Raw genomic sequence first — 19,104 nt, 5'->3', positions numbered from 1 at the left:
AAGGATCAGGGGGGCCTTGGTATTGAGAATCTTGAAGTCAAAAATAGATGTCTTCTCAGTAAGTGGCTGTATAAATTATCAGTTGAGACTAAGGCCACGTGGGCGCAGATTCTACATAGTAAGTATCTGCAGTCCAAGACTTTGTCCTAGGTGACAGTGAGACCGACTGACTCGCCTTTTTGGAAGGGACTTATGAGAGTCAAAGCGGCCTTCTTTAATAGGACAAAATTTATAGTCGGTAATGGCACCACCACTCGTTTCTGGGAGGATACTTGGCTTGGTGAAACGCCGCTGGCGCTTCAGTATCCGTCCATGTATAGTATTGTTCAACAACGTGATGCTTTTGTTGCAACGATTTTGCAGTCCATTCCCCTTAATATTTAGTTTAGGAGGACGCTTGTTGGCAACCGGTGGGAAGCGTGGCTCCATTTGGTGAGTAGACTGATGAAGGTTCAGCTATCTCATCAGTCCGATCAGTTGTGCTGAAAACTTACTAGGTCTGGAGAGTTCACAGTTAAATCGATGTATATCGATGTCATTAACTCTAGTGTGATTCCTAGTTTCAAATATGTTTGAAAAGTCAAAGTTCCTTTGAAAATTAAAGTGTTTATGTGGTTTGTACATAAACAAGTCATTCTAACATAGGATAACTTGGTAAAGCGCAACTGGACAAGATCTATTAGGTGTAGTTTCTGTGATCGGGATGAAACTATCAAGCACTTATTCTTTGATTGCCCATTGGCCAAAGTGTTGTGGCACACGGTGCACATTGCCTTTAACATTTCTCCTTCGAATTCTGTTAGTACGTTATTTGGAACGTGGCTTGTTGGGATAGAGTCGGAAACAGCTAGACACATTCACGTAGGAGTATGTGCTTTGTTATGGGCAATTTGGAATTGCGGAAATGATTTGGCTTTTAACAGAACAACAAAAATTCATTTTTTGCAGGTTATTTTCCGGGCCACTGCGCTGATCCGTACGTGGCCGTTACTCACTCCGACGGAGGCCAGGGAGTGTTTGGTTACTGGATCTATCTGCTGAGAGATGGTAACTCAGGATATCTTCAATCGGTTTGGCTAGCAGTCATGTAATAGGATAGGCGATTAGTTTACCTATCTTTGTTATGCTAGCCGGTTGTGGCGTATTGGCATTTGTGTTTGGCGTTGTGGCTCTCCGTGAGCTTGCAGTTATTTTGATTTCAGACTGTAAGACCTTGTTGAACCTCTTTATTTATCTATAAAGGTGGTGGTATGCATCGTTCTGATGCAGAGGCCGGGGTGTTCCCCTTTTCAAAAAAACACACACCCAAAAGCTAGCCATTTCTGATGGTTCAACAATCAAATATGCAAAGTAAAAACTACTACAACACCGGTTCACTTCTTGCCATGGCGCCTAGATTTTTTGGGTTTCTTTCTTGTCTTTCTGCTTCTGCGCAGTCATTTTTGAAGCTTGGGCCACCGCCGCTTCTTCTTTGGCCAATGCCGATTCCACCATCACGTTATTCCCTCCAGTTTCGGCTTTTTTGTATGAACATTCATTCAACCCATCACCTTTGCCAACGTGCTGTGGGGCAACAGCTGCAGCTGCCCTCCCCATGCAATCTTTTTTTACGGATGCCATTTCAGATTGGGAACAGCGGACAATCTTCCGTAGTTTGTTCTCACCATCTTACCCACATAGATGAATAGAGGTCCTTGGCAGTCACACAAGCACTCTTCCCCAGCCTGCGTTAACAAACAATGTGTAGGGACTGTGACTTTTGACCAAACCTCGCTTCGCTCCGCTCGGGGCGACGCGGGCGGCGACCCAACCCTAGCCACTGAACCCCCTCCGCCTCCCTCCCACTCGTCACCGCCGCCAGAGGGGTTGCCGGCAAAGGCTGCGCGACTGCCAAGGAAGGCGGCGGCGAGGCCTTGCTGCTTCGTCTTCTCGTGGAGGGCTTCGGAAGCCGAGGCGGCGGCCTCGGGCGGTGCGGCGACGCCGCTCTGCGGCGAGCGGCGCTCGCTGGTGCTCCTCCTCCCCCTTGGCTGTGCGGGCAGCGAGCGGTGGAGGCGTCGGGCGCAGGTCGCGGCGGGTGGCCTGGTGCCCCTGGCTGCGAGTCAGATCTGGAGGTCCTTCCTCCCCCATCCTTCGCCTTTTCCCCACTTGATGTGGTCTGTGGTGATAGATGGTCACCGGATCCATGGAAGGTGGGGACGCCGGAGGTGCGAGATCGGTCCGAGAGAAATCTTTGGCCGGCTTTCCGGTCACGATGGCGGCGACGCCTGCTGGCGCCGTTCCCCTTCTCGGAGGTGCCATCGAGGTTCGATCCCCGCCCCCTCCCTTCTCATCCCCGGGTGAAAACCTTAGCCAGTTCTGGGCTTGGCGGCAGCGGCGCGGCTTCCGCGCCGTCACCTTGCTGAAGGTGCCGTCTTGGGTGAGTTGGGGGTGTGCACTGGCGTTTCGATGCGGTTTTCCGGCGAGCAGCGACTCGACAGTTGAAGGTAGCGCCGGGATGCCAATTTTCACAAGATTAGCTCCTTGTATTTGTCTTGTAGACCGGCCGTGTGTGTGTGTGTTTGCTTGCCGGTGTGTCGGCGCCATTGCCATGGTTGGGGAGGGGATAGGGTTCCTCTCCCAGTGAGCAGCAACACGGTGTTGGCGGTCTGGACATTAATTCATTGAGCATTGATCTTATCTCAGCTACAGTCGCTTATCATCTCTTCCATTTGTTCCATCGGCGTCCTCGTCCTTCAGCAGCTTCGTTTCTTCGTGTGTGACCCAGTGATCTGCAGTTGGGCTCTTCTCCTGGCGATTTTTGCTCAGTGGGCTGGTCATGCTGAGAATCTCCCAAGGTGCTCCAGAATATATACCGTTCCTTGCTCTAGGGTGAGTTGCTTCGATTTCCGACAGTCCGGCGCCCTTCGATCCAGGGTGAGGGGCAGGGGTCCCCTTCAGAATTGGAGAGGGAAGGTTCAATGACGGTGGTCTCCTTTTCGGAGTGGATGAGGGCGTGTTCATCTCCACTAGGCGGGTTCTCCTCTTGAAGTTCTCTCGCTGTCTTGCTTCGGTGTGTCATTCGCGTTGAAGGGCTCCCTCGGCATTAAGCTAGTTTTTCTGTAGTTTCTTCTTGTGCTTTCTGTTGAGGTGCTTGTAGGCTGCTTTTGTAGCACCTTGTATCTGCCGTTTTCAGTTTCTTTGTTTTTCTTTCTCATTGTAAGGGCAATTGTTTTTCCTGGCCGGTTGATGGCTTTGTTAATTCAAAGCCGGGCTCTGCTTGAGCCTTCGTTCTAAAAAAACAAACAATGTGCATGCTCAAATTTGAATCTTTTACGAGATATGTAACACAGTCATTTACCTTTCACAAAAAGGTAGTATATATCATGCAAAAAAGGAGGGGCATTATTACAACATTACATTCACATTTGTCCTCTCAACTGAAATACTACATTATCATCTTAAACATTTGCTTACCTAGCAGAACGCTCTTCAAATTCATTGCAGATGTGTCTAACCTCTTCCAACAATTGTTCATCCATCTTTTTTGGAGGGCCTCTTTGCTCCACCCAGGAAAGGGCACTTCTGAGGAATTTGATAATAATCCATGCATCTTTCTGCAGAGCTTGACTTTTAGAATATACTAAAAAAACTTGGCATTTGTGGAGCATTGGAACAAACTGGAAGGTAACAAAACAAACATTGAAACATACGAAACTCACCTGGAAATGCTTGCTGACTCGAAATGCCTCCAATTTCTCCCAGAAGGGAATATTCTCATTACTTATGGTATTTGAGTCTTCTGGACAAAAACGGTCAACTATCTTCTCAATATCTTTCCAATCTGCTCTGCTAATTATGTCAGCATTTAAGTCCCGAAAGATTGGCCGGACTTTGCTTGAAGTCATAACTACCATGTGATTTTCAATTGCTGCGAGTGCATCAACAAATACCATTCTGAAGTTGCTAAGTGTTTGAGAACTCATTTGCAAAGAATGAAGAATCTTCTGAGAGAACCCCAAAGGTAAATCCTCAAAAACATGGTACATCCGAAGGAAATGTGTGACCTCATAGCAATCCCCCACCTTAAGATTTGGTGTAACAACATAAATATGAGGACTAATCTCTGAAGGACTCGGGCGTATGAACTAGTCGGGGTAGAAGTCTTCTGAAACCACTCTTTTATCATACACCTGTTTGACAAGAGATTCCTGACTGACTGGAATATGAAATGTCCTACTGATAATGGTATTTCTGATAATGGCATTTCTTCTAGAATCAAACCTGGCCTAGGGAACGTAAAGAGGTATGTTGCGCTGGTACAACACTTTAGCACCTTGACTAGAATAGATTTTGCGCAAAATACACAACCAGTCGGTAAAGAATACGATGAAGCTAAGAAACCAAGGAACTCTATGAGATCCACATAGCATACTGGGGATATGTAGTCCGGTTCAGCTGTCCAGTTTGCATTCATCGTAAATTCAAGGGCAAGCTTAAAGTTCAAGATCAAGGGGGGTCTGCCCATAAACCCACCAGCAAATGTAAACATCTTCAAAGGCTGAAATTTTTTTGCCCACTCAGATTCTTTGTCCATGTATTGCAGAAGTCTTGAAAACAACAGATCATCCGACTGACGTGATCTGCATGGTCCTACATGTAGCAGAAACATGGCAACTCTTCCAAGATGCCCATGAGTCAGTTTCTTATTTGTTGGCCTGAGATATGCGCCAAGGGAATCAGTAATCAGAGCATATGCAGTTGGTAAGTCAAGCATAGACAAGAGGGGCTTCACTGTCCCATCCCTCCAAACATGAGAAAGGAACTCAAAGAAGCACCTTTCGCACTGAACATAGAAGCTTCTTAACTTTATGGTACTTGGTTTGTCACTTTCTGACAGACCAAACTCTAGCCCCTTCAGAAACATTGCAACTTCATACATGATAAGGATAGTTCTCCCCAGGGCATATGAAGATGCTTGCTTCGGAGAAAATTGAATGCAAGATAACTAATCGAGCACAGTCAAACTAATTGAATGTAGCTCATGCATCCAGAAAGTCTGAACATATGAATGAAACTGGATAGAATCCATCCAACCTATGTTGCCATCGTGGTGCAAAAAGCCTATGAATTGGCCACCCCAGACTTGCCAATGATTTGGCGTGAAACTGAACTGAAGGAGTTGAGGTGGGCTGGGCGCACCAAAAAATTGATGCCCATCCAAATAGAATGCCAAGCCTAGTCAACGACCAAAATTTTGGATCGGCATCTGAGGGCTGCAATCCAAACAGCCCCTATGCCTGCTAGGTCAGAAAGATAACTTGAGTTCATGTTACTAGGAACCAGATATCGGTCACTCGCACCATCTTTTATCAACCCAAAGTATCTAGCACAAAGATCATCATACGTAATTGCACAATCATTTGATTCTTGACCATCAGAGTGACGAAGATGAGACAGTACTTTAACTACGATTGACATCCAATAGTTCCATACATATAATAGAGTTTCAGGTGATATCTGGTTACAGGCCAGCATATCATTACGACACCTTTCATTTTGTGATCCTTCCGCTAACCCCAAATTGTATCCAGAAGCTTCAGACTGGAGATGAACACCAAGAAGAAAACAAGCACCAACAAGTTCTACTAACAAGTTTCCAGATTCTCGGCCCATAAGGAAGGCACAACTTAAAATGGCAAGGGATTTAGGCTCACATTTCAGTGCACATGCTCCATACTTATCATAGCAGAAGCAGCAAGCGTGGACTTCATTTGCCATATCAATGGTCTTCACTGCAATTGTGTTAGACCAACTCATACTCCTATTTGAAGACCGCAGAGACTTGGTAACAACACCGCAGACAACAAAATCTGTAGCATCCGTAAATTGCCCCGTGAACTTAAGCATGTCTGCTCCTTGCAAGACATATGTACCATCCTTTTCTATTCCTGCAGCTTCAAAAAAACAACCCACTTCCATATTTAACTTGAGCAGTTCATCAACAAGATTCCTAGAGTTTAAAAATGCCCGAGCATGATCCATAGAACCAAAAGCCTTAATAAATGGCAGAATGTTCTTGATGTCTCCACGCTCAAAATAAGAGTGTGGTTTTCTGTAGCTCAGGCTACACGGTACCCCTTATCTTTGCCATCCATTTATGCATCAAGATCCATGCAAACACATTTATCTTTTTTGTTTTTCTCAAACGACACAACATATGGACTTCAAATTTTGCAGAACAACAATACATTCTAACTACAATATAGGAAAAAACTTTCAGATTTTTTCATGCATTTTAAATACTTGAAATAATATTTTTATTCAAAGAAAATCTCATTTTGTATATTTATATCAGACCAAAAAATCTGAAAGTTTTTTCACACATTGATGTTCTAATGTTTGTTTGGTCTGCAAAGTTTGAAGTTCATATGTTGTTTCATTTTTGAGAAACAAAAAAGAGAAATCTTGTTGTTGTTAGTTAGTTGGAGAGTACGGATCTCAAAGCAAGGCTGGAGGGTTGAGGATAAGAGGTTCCATGTAGCCTGAGCTACAAAGAAACTTTGTATCAAAATAATGTTGGGCACAATTTTCTAGATACATCTTTCTAACTGCAGAAAGCTCGACAGACTCTGAATTCTCGACCAAACATTCCTCCTTCAACTGTTGTAGGAATTGCAACCCCGGAATGAATAATTTTCCTTTCAAGCACATGGAGAAACACTTGGTATAGCATTTAGCTTTCAAGTAAGCTTCAGCTGCCTGTAACCAGCATTCAGTCATGGCATAACAGTCACCAGCATCCTCAAGCTTGGAAGTACCACATTTCTGCATATAGACCATTCCTATTGCAAGGTAAACAATGTTTAGTTAGACAAGAGTTTGATAGACTGTGAAGTAATGACTATCTGTGTTCCGTGTGAAGGCTGGAAAATAACATGTATGCAACAACACTACAAAAAAAAACACATCCGTGACATTTTGGGCCGAACGAAATTTTTCTGTCATACATATGACACTTCTATGACGATAATTGTGACAAAATCCAGTATCATCATAGATGTGGTGGGATCCTACTTCTATGACAAAAAATCATGACAGAAAATGGGCTTTTCGTCCTGGGCAGGCCGGAGACGCAGCTGCATGACATTCTTTGGGCCGTCCATGACGGAAAAAATCATGGTAGAAGCCAGGGCGAGGAAAATTTCAGGGAGTTCCCGATTACGGTGGGAGGTCGGGGCGGAGAGATGCGCATTTCTCTCGTACACGTACGCGTGTGTGTGCGAGGCGTTGGCTCTAACTGAACCCGAGCGAGGCGTTGGGCTCTAACTGAACCCGAGCGATTGCACTGCAGGCTACGCGTTACTGAACCCGAGCGATCGATCGATGGCTGTTAACTGAACCCGGTCGAATGATTCCTTCGCTACTGCTGCTAACTGAAGCCGATCGATTGGATGAACAGTGAGTGTTGCAGGGGGGGTTGGATGAACAGTGAGCGGTGGCGTTGCCTCTGGATGAACAGGACCCCGTGGTGTGGAGGGCTGGATGAACAGTAGACGATGGAGGGGTGCCCATGGAGGGGTGGTTGAACAGGACCCCGTGGTGTGGAGGGCTGGATGAACAGTAGACGGTGGAGGGGTGGTTGAACAGTAGCCGGTGGAGTAGCGCGCAGTGAAGGCTGGATGAACATGAGCCCGTGGAGGTTGGAGGAGGTCTACGGTAGCCCGTGGAGGTTGGAGCAGGTCAACGGTGGAGATGAACAGTATCCCGTGGAGTCCCGTTTTGCGGTACGCCACACCCCTCCCGATGAACAGGACCCCCCGTTTCGACCGTAGGAGGTCCGTTTCGTCCGTTTTGCAGTACGCCACACTCCTCCCGATCAACAGGACCCCCGTTTCGACCGTAGGAGGTCCGTTTCCTTCGTTTTGCGATATGCCACACCCTCCCGATCAACAGGACCTCCGTTTCGACCGTAGGAGGTCCGTTTCCTCCATTCTGCGGTACGCCAGGCCTCGTTTTCATCGCCTGTTCCGTCCAAGCCCTCCCGATAAACACGACCACGCATTCCGTTCCGACCCAGCCGGTTGGCTCCCACGCGTTCCGTTGCCTCCCGATGAACACGAGGCATTCCGTTGTCTCCTGATGAACACGACGCATTCCGTTGCCTCCCCATGAACACGACGCATTCCGTTGCCTCCCCATGAACACGACGACGACGCTGTTTCTCTGTTCCGACCCAGCCATGTACACGAGCCCTGGCCGTACGTATGCGCGAGTAGGCGTTCGAGACCCTGCCCGTATGTACACATACGTGGCCGTATTTCTTTCTTGCACCCTGGCCGCTGTATGTATGTGTACATGCTACGTGCGCGCCTCTACATCGACCAGTATGTACGTACACGTTCGCGACTAGAATGACAATGCTACGTATGCTTCGACCAGGTGGGTCCCGGCTGTCAGGCACTTCCTTGCCTGCGAAGATGTAGCTGGTGGGTCCCAGCAGTCAGGGGGGCGAATCGTTTTTTTTGCCCGGATGCACTTCCTTGCGTGCGAAGGTGTAGCTGCTGGGTCACAGCAGTCAGGGGGGCGAATCGTTTTTTTGCCCGGACGCACTTCCTTGCGTGCGAAGGTGTAGCTGGTGGGTCCCAGCAGTCGGGGGGTGAATTGTTTTTTTTTCCGGATGCACTTCCTTGCGTGCGAAGATGTAGCTGGTGGGTCCCAGCAGTCAGGGGGCGAATCATTTTTTTTCGGACGCACTTCCTTGCGTGCAAAGATGTAGCTCGTGGGTCCTAGCAGTCAGGGGGCGAATCATTTTTTCACGAAATACGGTGGCCTGTCTGGTGGGTCCCCGCTATCAGGTGGAGGAATAATTATTTTGCGCGTAATAAGGAGGCACTTCCTTGCGGCTGCCGTGGACCCAGCTGTCAGCCTCTCCACGTACAGTCCACGTCCGATGGAAGTCGTTCCTTGACCACGTTGACCACACCGCGTCGAGAGCACCAGGGCGGTGGACGACGGTGAGGCCTAGGAAGGGGACGACGCGGAGCCGGGGAAGACGCGACAGTGGATGCACACGCGGAGAGGAGTACGAGGGTTCACTGGTTCGGCTGCGCTGCCGTCGCCGCTGAATAACAGGGGGTGTGGGTGAGTGGAGGGATGGTCTGGCCAGCGGTGGGAGTAGTAGGGGGCGGTGAGGCCTCCGGGGCAGCACAGCCGACCACGGGAGGCAGGAGCAGGCGGCACGACCGACGCTGCTTTGGGCGGCTGGAACAAGAAGACCAGAGGTTGAAGAAGCACGACGGCCGTTGGATGGACATCGTACGGTCACTGCAGCTAGAATCATTTATATTGACTAAGTTGACAAAGTCCTTGGTATGTCAACTTAGTAGGCCCACAGGTCAGCTTCCGAAATGGCGGCCCCCAGATGTTAGGGGGAGGAATCATTTTTTGGGCGGGTGAAGCTAGAATATCTGAGATTGAAGAAGAAGCACGGCATCCGTTAGATGGACATCCAACGGCCACTTCTGCTAGAACCATGTGTTGACTATAAGTTGACAAAGCCTTGCATACGCGTCAACTCTGTTTTTTTAGGGGACGCATCAACTTAGTAAGGCCAGAAGTGTGTGGCAGAGAACTTATAGCCCATTTGAGATTTGTAAGAATGTGTAGCCCATTTTTGAATTCTAATGGAATTTACTACAACCCATTTACAATTTGTTAAAAGTACAGCCCATTTCAACCAACCGTTCAAAACAGAATTCAATAAAATTTCCCACATTTTGATGGGATCCGAAATATTTTTATCCCGAAATTTCTAGTCAGATTAAATACAATTTCAATATAAATTTATATTACGTAAAAATCCAACGAAACATTGTGCTCGCAACAATTAATGAAATTAAAATTTTCAATATCCAAAAATAATATTTTATAAAGTAATCACGTGTTTGGTGCATTTTTTTATAGTTACTGCCCAGTTTTTATAATTACATCCCATTTATTATTTCTTAAAGCCCACTTTCTTGTTAAGCCTAATGCATCCCTCCTAGGAAAGATTTGCAGCCCAGCAGGGCGGAGAATAACAGCTTGACCTTGTCTGCGTATTCCTAAAAAAAGTATAGCTAGGCTAGCCATTTTCAGCTTGAAAAAATTAATATTTGGGCTGGATATCTGGCCTGGGCTAGACGGGCCACAACCCACCCAGTTAATACCTGCAGCGATGTTTTCATTGTTGTTCAGAGGAGAAAAATTAATATCTGGGCTAAACATCGAAAAACTCTAAAGTGCTCACATCTCAAAAACACAAATACTGCTCGAGCTGCTTGGTCCCAGCTGTCGGCCGCTTCTTGTGCAATTCTCTCATTTATTGACTACTACATATGTTGGCAATGGTGTGGGACCATGATATCAGGAAAGCAGAAGGAAGCAAAATAAATTATATATATATATATATAATAAGGAGGCACTTGCGTACGTGAGGCTATGGACCTAGTGGGTCCCCATTGTGATCCTCTCCAAGTAAAGTCATCTCCTCGCCCGCGCGCGCTTTCTGCCCGAAACAGTCAGCGCCGCCCGCCCCGCTTTCCGGTGCAGGCGATTGCTCCGCCTTCAAACGACACAAGTGTCGTCCGTCCGTCCATCTGTCGCCTACATTAATGATACGCGGTTGCCGAGGCGGCTACTCCGGCGCCACACGTCCGTCCCTCCGCCCGCCCACCATTGCTATATAAACTGTTGCGCCGGCCATAGCCGTAGTCATCCGCATTCGTTCCCTTTCTCCTGTCCACACCACTACTGCCCATCATGGCTTCCTCGCACTCCAGCGCTCTTCGGGACGGGCGGACGACAGACCACAAGGAGATGGCAGCCATTCCTGCCGACCGGCTGGCCGGCAGGCAGCCGGAGGACGACGACGTCCCAATGGAGAACATGGTAGTCGATGATCCGGCGCCAACCCCCTCCTCCGCGCCATCCTCGCCGGTGCATTGCACCATGACCATCGGCGAGGCCCGTGCCTAATATATGGACAGGGTGAGGCAGATGCGTGAGGAGCAGTTCCGGGAGGCGCAGGCCGACACTGCCTACAACCACCATCTCCTCCAGGAGCACCTGCAGGCGGAGGAGAAGATCGCCGTGGAGCGGGCGGAGCAGGAGGCGCTGCTCGACTCGTACCGCTCCGCCCGCAAGGGCCGCCTCGAGCCCTGGCGGTACCGCATGCGGGTGGCAGAGGCTGCGGCCGCCTGATACGTCCATTTTGCATCATGCTTTTATATCAATATTTATTGCATTATGGGCTGTTATTTCACATTATGTCACAATACTTATGTATATTCTCTCTTATTTTACAAGGTTTACATAAAGAGGGAGAATGCCGGCAGCTGGAATTCTGGGCTGGAAAAGGAGCAAATATTAGAAACCTATTCTGCACAACTACAAAAGTCCTGAAACTCCATGGAACACCTTATAATAAATAATGAAAAAACCTCGCCAAAGATGAAGACCAGGGGGCCCACACCCTGCTCACGAGGGTGGGGGGCGCGCCCCCCCTAGGGCGTGCCCCCTACCTCATGGCCCCCCTGGTGGCTCTCCGATGACCATCTTCTGATATATGAAGTCTTTCGTCGAGCAAAAAAAGAAGAAGCAACCTTTCGAGATGAAACTCAGCCGCCACGAGGCGAAACCTTGGCAGATCCAATCTAGAGCTCCGGCAGAGCTATTCTGCCGGGGAAACTTCCCTCCCGGAGGGGGAAATCATCGCCATCGTCATCACCAACGCTCCTCTCATCGGGAGAGGGCAATCTCCATCAACATCTTCATCAACACCATCTCATCTCAAAACCCTAGTTCATCTCTTGTATCCAATTCTTGTCTCCAAGTCCGGGATTGGTGCTAGTAGGTTGCTAGTAGTGTTAATTACTCCTTGTGGTTGATGCTAGTTGGTTTAATTGGTGGAAGATCATATGTTCAGATCCTATATGCATATTAATACCCCTCTGATTATGAACATGTTTATGCTTTGTGAGTAGTTACGTTTGTTCCTGAGGACAAGGGAGAAGTCTTGCTATTAGTAGTCATGTGAATTTGGTATTCGTTCGATATTTTGATTAGATGTATGTTGTCTAGCCTCTAGTGGTGTTATGTGAACGTCGACTACATAACACTTCACCATTATTTGGGCCTAGAGGAAGGCATTGTGAAGTAATAAGTAGATGATGGGTTCCTAGAGTGACAGAAGCTTAAACCCTAGTTTATGCGTTGCTTCGTAAGGGCCTGATTTGGATCCATATGTTTCATGCTATGGTTAGGTTTATCGTAATACTTTTGTTGTAGTTGCGGATGCTTGCAATAGAGGTTAATCATAAGTGGGATGCTTGTTCAAGTAAGAACAGCACCCAAGCACCGGTCCACCCACATATCAAATTATCAAAGTACCGAACGCGAATCATATGAACGTGATGAAAACTATCTTGACGATATTCCCATGTGTCCTCGGGAGCGCTTTTTCTTATATAAGAGTTTGTCCAGGCTTGTCCTTTGCTACAAAAAGGATTGGGCCACCTTGCTGCACTTTATTTACTTTTGTTACTTGTTGCTCGTTACAACTTATCTTATCACAAAACTATTTGTTACCACTTATTTCAGTACTTGCAGAGAATACCTTGCTGGAAACCGCTTATCATTTCCTTCTGCTCCTCGTTGGTTTCGACACTCTTACTTATCGAAAGGACTACAATAGATCCCCTATACTAGTGGGTCATCAAGACTCTTTTCTGGCGCCGTTGCCGTGGAGTGAAGCGCCTTTGGTAGGTGGAATTTGGTAAGGAAAAATTTATATAGTGTGCTGAAATTTACTGTCACTTGTTACTATGGAAAGTAATCCTCTGAGGGGCTTATTCGGGGTATCTTCACCCCGACCAGTAGAGCAAAGAGTTGCTCCTCAACCTACTGAACCTACTGAAAATGAAAATGAAAATGAAAATACTTGCTTTGAAGTTCCTTCGGGTATAATGGAAAAACTGCTAGCTAATCCTTTTTTAGGAGATGGAACAAAACATCCTGATGAACATCTAATATATGTGGATGAAGTTTGTGGATTATTTAAGCTTGAAGGTGTACCTGGAGATGTTGTTAAGAAGAAGGTCTTCCCCTTATCTTTGAGGGGAGATGCATCGACATGGTATAGGCTATGTGATGATATGAGGTCTTGGAATTACAAACGATTGAAATTGGAATTTCATCAGAAGTTTTATCCTATGCATCTTGTTCATCGTGATCGCAATTATATATATAATTTTTGGCCTCGCGAAGGAGAAAGCATCGCTCAAGCTTGGGGGAGGCTTAAATCAATGTTATATTCATGCCCCAACCATGAGCTCTCAAGAGAAATGATTATTCAAAATTTTTATGCTCAGCTTTCTGGTAACAATCGCACCATGCTTGATACTTCTTGTGCTGGCTCTTTTATGATGAAGACTATTGAATTCAAATGGGGTTTATTGGAAAGAATCAAACACAACTCTGAAGATTGGGACCTCGACAATGGTAAGGAGTCAGGTATGACACTTAAGTTTGATTGTGTTAAATCTTTTATGGATACCGATATTTTCTGTAAGTTTAGCACTAAATATGGACTTGATTCTGAGATAGTAGCCTCTTTCTGTGAATCTTTTGCTACTTATGTTGATCTCCCCAAGGAGAAGTGGTTTAAATATCATCCTCCCATAGAAGTAAAAGTAGCTGCACCTATTAAAGTTGAAGAAAATACTATCACTTATAATGATCCTATTGTTCCTACTTCTTATGTTGAGAAACCACCTTTCCCTGTTAGAATAAAGGATCATGCTAAAGCTTCAACTGTGGTTCGTCAAAGAAATATTAAAACATATACACCTCCTGAGCAAGTTAAAGTTGAACCTAATAATATAGATGGGCATGTTATTTACTTCTATAATGAAACTGCTAGAATTGCTAAACCCCGTGATACAGATAAACCTAGACCTGTGGTAGGCATGCATGTTATTTCTGTCAAAATAGGAGATCATTATTATCATGGCTTATGTGATATGGGTGCTAGTGCTAGTGCAATACCTATTGACTTATACAAAGAAATTATGCATGACATTGCACCTGTTGAGTTAGAAGAAATTGATGTCACTATTAAACTTGCTAATAGAGATACTATATCACCAATGAGAATTGTTAGAGATATTGAAGTCTTGTGTGGGAAAACTAAATATCCTGCTGATTTTCTTGTTCTTGGTTCCCCACAAGATAGGTTTTGTCCCATTATATTTGGTACACCCTTCTTGAATACTGTTAATGCTACCATAGATTGCACAAGGGATGTTGTTACCGTCGGCTTAGATGATATGACTCATGAGTTTAATTTCTCTAAATTTAGTAAACAACACCATGAAGAAGAATTGCCAAGTAAGGATGAAATTATTGGTCTTGCTTCTCTGTCGTACCTCCTAGTGATCCTTTAGAACAATATTTGCTAGACCATGAGAATGATATGTTTATGAATGAAAGAAGGTAAATAGATGAAGTATTCTTTAAATAGGAACCCATTTTGAAACACAATTTGCATGTTGAAATCCTAGGGGATCCCCCTCCACCTAAGGGTAATCCTATGTTTGAGCTTAAACCGTTGCTTGATAATCTTAAATATGCTTATCTTGATGAAAAGAAGATATATCCTGTTATTATTAGTGCTAACCTTTCAGAGCATGAAGAAGAAAGATTATTGAAAACTCTGAAGAAGCACCGTGCTGCTATTGGATATACTCTTGATGATCTTAGGGGCATTAGTCTCACTCTATGTCAACATAAAATAAATTTGGAAGCAGATGACAAACCAGTTCGTGATCCTCAATGACGTCTGAATCCTAAAATGAAAGAAGTGGTAAGAAAAGAAATACTAAAGCTTCTGGAGGCAGGTATAATTTATCCCATTGCTGATAGTCAGTGGGTAAGTCATGTTCATTGTGTCCCTAAGAAGGGAGGTATTACTATTGTTCCTAATGATAAAGATGAATTGATTCCACAAAGAATTATTACAGGTTATAGGATGGTAATTGATTTCCGCAAATTAAATAAGGCTACTAAGAAAGATCATTAACCCTTACCTTTTATCGATCAAATGCTAGAAAGATTATGCAAACATACACATTACTGCTTTCTAGATGGTTATTCTGGTTTCTCTTAAATACCTGTGTCGGCTAAAGATCAATCAAAGACTACTTTTGCTTGCCCTTTTGGTACTTTTGCTTATAGACGTATGTCTTTTGGTTTATGTAATGCACCTGCTACCTTTCAAAGATGCATAATGGCTATATTCTCCGACTTCTGTGAAAAGATTTGTGAGGTTTTCATGGATGACTTTTCCGTCTATGGATCTTCTTTTGATGATTGCTTGAGCAATCTTGATCGAGTTTTACAGAGATGTGAAGAAACTAATCTTGTCTTGAATTGGGAAAAGTGCCACTTTATGGTAAATGAAGGGATTGTCTTGGGGCATAAAGTTTCTGAAAGAGGTATTGAAGTTGATAAAGCCAAGGTTGATGCTATTGAAAAGATGCCATGTCCCAAGGACATCAAAGGTATAAGAAGATTCCTTGGTCACGCCAAATTTTATAGGAGGTTCATTAAGGACTTCTCAAAAATTTCTCTGCCTCTGACTAATTTATTACAAAAAGATATACCATTTGTTTTTGATGATGATTGTGTAGAAGCATTTGAAATACTTAAGAAAGCATTAGTCTCTGCACTTGTTGTTCAGCCACCTGATTGGAATTTACCCTTTGAAATTATGTGTGATGCTAGCGATTATGTTGTAGGTGCTGTTCTAGGGCAAAGAGTTGATAAGAATAAATGTTATCCATTATGCTAGTAAGACTCTAGACAATGCTCAAAGAAATTATGCAACTACTGAAAAAGAACTTTTAGCAGTTGTATTTGCTTGTGATAAGTTCAGATCTTATATTGTTGATTCTAAAGTAACTATCCACACTGATCATGCTGCTATTAAATATCTTATGGAGAAGAAAGATGCTAAACCTAGACTTATTAGATGGGTTCTCTTGCTACAAGAATTTGATTTGCATATTGTTGATAGAAAAGGAGCTGAGAACCCCATTGCAGACAACTTATCTAGGTTAGAGAATGTTCTTGATGACCCACTACCTATTGATGATAGCTTTCGTGATGAACAATTAAATGTCATAAGTACTTCTCGTAGTACTCCTTGGTATGCTAATTATGCTAATTATATTGTTGCTAAATTCATACCACCTAGCTTCACATACCAACAAAAGAAAAAGTTCATCTATGATTTGAGACATTACTTTTGGGATGACCCACATCTTTATAAAGAAGGAGTAGATGGTGTCATTAGACGCTGTGTACCTGAGCATGAACATGAACAGATCCTACGCAAGTGCCACTCCGAAACTTATGGAGGACACCACGCGGGAGATAGAACTGCACATAAGGTAATGCAATCCAGTTTTTATTGGCCTACTCTCTTCAAGGATGCCTGTAAGTTTGTCCTATCTGGTGATGAATGTCAAAGAATTGGTAATATTAGTAGACGTCAAGAAATGCCTATGAATTATTCACTTGTTATTGAACCATTTTATGTTTGGGGCTTTGATTATATGGGACCCTTTCCTGCCTCTAATGGATATACACATATTTTAGTTGATGTTGATCACGTTACTAAGTGGGTAGAAGCTATTCCAACTAGTAGTGCTGATCGTAACACTTCTATTAAAATGCTTAAAGAAGTTATTTTTCCGAGGTTTGGAGTCCCTAGATATTTAATGACTGATGGTGGTTCACATTTTATTCATGGTTCTTTCCGTAAAATGCTTGCTAAATATGACGTCAATCATAGAATTGCATCTCATTATCATCCTCAGTCTAGTGGTCAAGTAGAATTGAGTAATAGAGAACTCAAATTAATTTTGCAAAAAGACTGTTAATAGGTCTAGAAAGAATTGGTCCAAGAAACTTGATGATGCATTATGGGCCTATAGAACTGCATATAAAAATCCTATGGATATGTCTCCGTATAAAATGGTATATGGAAAAGCATGTCACTTACCTCTCGAACTAGAACATAAGGCATATTGGGCTATTAAAGAGCTCAATTATGATTTCAAACTTGCCGGTGAAAAGAGGTTATTTGATATTAGCTCACTTGATGAATGGAGAACCCAAGCTTATGAAAATGCCAAGTTGTTTAAAGAAAAGGTTAAAAGATGGCATGACAAAAGGATACAAAAGCGTGAGTTTAATGTAGGTGATTATGTATTGCTATACAACTCTCGTTTAAGAATTTTTGCAGGAAAACTTCTCTCTAAATGGGAAGGCCCCTATGTTATCGAGGAGGTCTATCGTTCCGGTGCCATAAAAATCAACAACTTCGAAGGCACAAATCCGAAGGTGGTAAACGGTCAAAGAATCAAACATTATATCTCAGGTAATCCAATAAATGTTGAAACCAATATTATTGAAACCGTAACCCCGGAGGAATACATAAGGGACACTTTCCAGAACGTTTCAGACTCCGAAAAGGAATAGGTATGTGGTACGGTAAGTAAACCGATTCCAAAACAGTTTTTAAGGCAATATTTCTCCGTTTTGGAATATTTAGAAAAATAGAAAAATAAGTAGCAGTCCGGGAAGGACATGAGGGCCCCACGAGAGTGGAGGGCGCGCCCTACCCCCCTGGGTGCCCCTACCTCGTGATCACCCCGTGTGCCTTCCGGACTCTGTTTTCTTGCATGATACGTATTTTGGTCGGTAAAAATTCACTATATATTCTACTGAAGGTTTTGACTCCCGTATCACGCAAATATCCTCTGTTCTTGTTTTGGGCTGTTCTCTGTCAGGGTTGTCAAGGCCAGGCATCATGTCGTCCCCCTCCTCCAACAACGGTGACAAAGATGCTTGGCTAATGAAGATAGAGCTGAAGAGGGAAGAGCCCATGGAGATCAACAAGGATGAAGGGATCAAGAAGGCCACGGAGAACCAAGCTCCGGCAACAGAAGACATCCTTCAACTTGATCACAATCTTCTTACCCCAACTGAGATCGAGGATTTCCAGATGATTGAGTTAACTCGTATTCAAAACAAGTATCTCACAAGTGAAAATATTTTGTTGAAGGAGCATATCTTTTCACTCAAGGGCATTATTCGCAAGCTAGAGGACCTCTTACGCTCGATGTGCGACTATCCATCACCTCCACCTTCTTCACCAACCAAGGAGATATAATCACATGCGTATGGGCACTCCCCTTGGCAACTGCCAAGCTTGGGGGAGGTGCCCCGGTATCGTATCACAATCACAACTCCTATCTTTACCGTTTTCCTTAGTTCGATCCTATTAGTAGTATTTCGACCTAGTAGAATAAAGTTTATGGCATGATCTAGTTTTGAGTTTTGCCCTATGATTTCTCTATGTAATCGAGTCCGTGAGCTATATAATAAAGATTAGTGTTGTGTCAAGGGATTGCTTATTTTTGCCATGATCCCAAATAAAAGAAAAGAAAAGAGAAAAAAAATAAAAAGAAACAAAAGTTCATATTGATCTTATTGAGAGTAATGACTTCACATAGGAAGAGTATGATGATTTAAAAGTTGTTGGGAGTTGACAAACATAGTTTTGGTCATCGTTGCAATTAATAGGAAGTAATAAAGAAAGATAGGTCTTCACATATAAATATATTATCATTGACATCTTTTATAATTGTGAGCACTCATTAAAATATGACATGCTAAAGAGTTGATATTGGACAAGGAAGACAACATGATGAGTTATGTTTTCTTATATCCGAGATAAAGTATGTTGTCATGGATCCTCCAACATGTTGAGCTTGCCTTTCCCCCTCTTGCTAGCCAAATTCTCAGCACCAAGTAGAAATACTACTTGTGCTTCCAAATACCCTTAAACCAGTTTTGCCATGAGAGTCCACCATATCTACCTATGGATTGAATAAGATCCTTCAAGTAAGTTATCATCGGTGCAAAGCAATAAAAATTGCTCTAAATATGTATGATTAGTGTGGGAAAAATAAGCTTTATACGATCTTGTGATGTGGAAGTAATAAAAGCGACAAACTG

The 19,104-nt window shown here is 44.0% G+C and overlaps 1 pseudogene; it reads right to left on the bottom strand.

The window, feature by feature from the left end:
• Positions 1-2,682: 2,682 nt before the first annotated feature.
• Positions 2,683-19,104, bottom strand: part of LOC123191856 (uncharacterized) — a 79,198-nt pseudogene continuing 62,776 nt past the window's right edge.

The sequence above is a fragment of the Triticum aestivum genome, chromosome 2A (assembly GCF_018294505.1).
Source record: "Triticum aestivum cultivar Chinese Spring chromosome 2A, IWGSC CS RefSeq v2.1, whole genome shotgun sequence".
Taxonomy (NCBI): domain Eukaryota; kingdom Viridiplantae; phylum Streptophyta; class Magnoliopsida; order Poales; family Poaceae; genus Triticum; species Triticum aestivum.
The sequence above is the reverse complement of the archived record's forward strand: the minus strand, read 5'-3'. Positions and strand labels throughout refer to the sequence as shown.